The sequence below is a fragment of the Heptranchias perlo genome, unplaced genomic scaffold (genome assembly GCF_035084215.1).
Source record: "Heptranchias perlo isolate sHepPer1 unplaced genomic scaffold, sHepPer1.hap1 HAP1_SCAFFOLD_463, whole genome shotgun sequence".
Classification (NCBI taxonomy): Eukaryota; Metazoa; Chordata; class Chondrichthyes; order Hexanchiformes; family Hexanchidae; genus Heptranchias; species Heptranchias perlo.
In genome coordinates this window covers 86,412-89,204 of record NW_027139477.1, presented here as the reverse complement: position 1 = coordinate 89,204, position 2,793 = coordinate 86,412, and the positions used below count along the sequence as shown (strand labels likewise).

Sequence of the window (2,793 nt, the reverse complement as noted above, 5' to 3'; positions counted from 1 at the left end):
ATTCTAGGGGATCTTAGAGTTGGGATTTTTCTTTATTCTGTCCACTCAAGGAGTTTGATAACAGACTTACTCCTTTGAATTTAGTGCTGGATTATTGGGCCGTGATGTGTTTACTTGTTTGTATTTTGTTAAATACATTTGCTGAGTGTATTTAAATTGAAGACGAGATTCCCAGGCCTGATGCTCTATTCACACATCGAAGGTGAGAGAGATGCTGTGGGACACACGATAAGTCCAGCAGCTGAAAGTGATTCACAGACTGGGTTTTGTGTTTAGTGATCCCGGGTACATTACTGATACCTTCCCTGGATCCCAAGGCTGGGAGAGGCACTCGGGAAGGACCGGGGAGCTGGGACTTGGCCATGAGAGTAATTGAAGGTATGAGAACTGAAATAATCTGCAGTGAGAAAGGAGAAAAGGCAAAATAATCGGTAATGAGGACATCAATTAGTCTCTTATCTTGAATTCATCAAGTAATTGACCCATTCTGTTTGAAACAAAGTTGATTTATTTGACATCGATCCAGAATATTGAATTTCAGCCCAGTTGTAGCGGTTATTAACATCAGCAGAAAGAAATCCCAACTTCCAGAATGAAGTTCTGCTGCTGAAACCCTCATCCGTGCCTTTGTTTACCTCCAGACTCGACTATTCCAATGCTCTCCAGGCCCGGCCTTCCACTTTACACCCTCCGTAAACTTGAACCCACAATCTCCAGATCAATAATCAGTCCCATTATTCATTGTGTCACTGGCCCAGGCTGTGGAGAACACGGAGCAGCTCCCACTCCCACAGCACTGCGGTATGAGCAGGTACCGAGTCAGCCTCAGTCATGAGCACTGGAATCCACGAGTCCGGGTGTGTCAAAGGTGCACGGTGAACAATCACCAAAGTGAAACATTTTTGCCGCTTCCCTTCGATACCTCAGCTGGTCGAGCGACAAGACTGTCGTGGAAAATAAGACAAAGTCATCCTTCCGTCATTTGTTCAATTCCTGCTCGAAGGAGAACGCGTGATTTTGGAATAAGCAGCAATTAGTTCAAGGTCGCTCTCTGAACTTTACAGGCACCTCACAGATTAACATGTTGCCATGAAGGCACAGGACGCCTCTTTTCCTTTCTCAAACCTGAAAACTTTCTGTGTCTGCCCAAACAAGGCTGCTCTGCCTCTGCTTACCAGCAGGGAGCGCTTTTGAGCAGCAATACTTCAAAACACTCAGCTCTCGCTTTCAGGCAAAAGAAGTCTTCGATCAGCACCGGACTCCACGAGTCTGAACGTGTCAACAGGCGCACGGTGAACAATCACCAAAGACAGCACTGTTTATCACTTCCCTTCGATAGCTCAGCTGGTAGAGCGGAGGACTGTAGTGAATAAAACAAAATAAAGTCATCCTTAGGTCGCTGGTTCAATTCCGGCTCGAAGGAGTGAGTGTGATTTTGGAATAAGCAGCAATTACCTCAAGGTCACTCTCTGAACTTCACAGGCAGCTCACAGATTAACATGTTGTCACTCAGGCACAAGACACCTCTTCTCCTTTCCAAAGCCGAAAAGCTTTCTGTGTCTGCCCGAGCACGGCTGTTTCACTCGAGCATTTCCCTCTGCTCACCAGCAGGGAGTGCCTTTGAGCAGCAACACTTCAAATCGCCCTCAATTTCAGGCAAAATGGTCTTCGATCAGTCAGTCAGTCAGGGCTCTCGCTGCTCCTCGAGCTCGGGCGGCTGTTGCTTTCTGGTGACCTCGTCTTCCTTCCGAAGGCTCGGGCTCTTCTCAGCATCATTCATGATTACTGTGGCTTCCCGTTCTGCTGTTCCTCACTTGCTGATGCTCGATACCGCCGATTGGAGCAAAGTATTTAATATATTCAGGGAGCGGCAACCCAAGGCAAGATTTCTCTGCTGGTCTTGGAGCAGCTTGAAGGCGAGTGTGAGGCAGGAACTGTGAGGGGCGATTTACAAACAGCAAATGAGGAATTAGCTCAACTGGTGGAGCGCTCACTTGGCCTGTGAGAAGTAGCGGGATCGTTGATTCTATTCTCCACTCACCGTTTGTCCTGGTGCAATTATACAGAAACAAGAGTGTTGTCAGTGAGTCCATCGCCCATGGACTTCCTAAACTTCACTGTGTGTTTGGGTACAGAGAGATCAAGGGGCAGCAAATCTTTTGATGTGCTGCAGGAAGCAAAAGTTCTTGATTTTGCTATGCAGCAAAGATGGAAAGATGAGGTGAGAGATGGAAAAAAAGCTTCATAATCCTTGATGCCTTCTCTGAAGATTGAATTCAGGACCTTCAGATTATGACACTGATGCACTGCTTGCTGCACTGAGAAGGCACTTACCAGGTATGGAGCCAGGCAGCACCACCAAGTAGGACAGCTTGAAAGGTATTGAAGGCCATAAAATTTTGCATTAAAAAATCCAAGCCAGGTAGGAATCGAACCTAATGCATTATCCATTGCACCACTGGCCCAGATTATAACGAATTGGTAGCAGTGGGAGGCAGTGGGCATGGCGGAGGTACTAAATAAATACATTGCATCTGTCTTTCCCAAGGAAGAAGACGCTGCCAGAGTGTCAGTAAAGGAAGATGTTGTAGAGATACTGGATTGGCTCAAAATTCATAAACAGGAGGTACTGGAAAGGCTGGCTGTACTTAAAGTAGATCCGTCATCTGGTCCGGATGGGATGCATCCTCGGTTGCTGAGGGAAGTAACGGTGGAAATTGCAGAGGTACTGGCAAAAAACCTCCAAACATCCTTAGATATGGGGGTGATGCCAGAGGACTGGAGAATTGCAAA

At 46.8% G+C, this 2,793-nt stretch overlaps 1 non-coding gene across 1 annotated transcript; it reads left to right on the top strand.

Annotated features, from left to right (window-relative positions):
* The first annotated feature begins 1,329 nt into the window (after positions 1-1,329).
* Positions 1,330-1,423, top strand: trnay-gua (transfer RNA tyrosine (anticodon GUA)). The gene is made up of 2 exons: positions 1,330-1,366; positions 1,388-1,423. It is a non-coding gene; the product is annotated as a tRNA-Tyr (tRNA).
* The last annotated feature ends 1,370 nt before the right edge of the window (positions 1,424-2,793 follow it).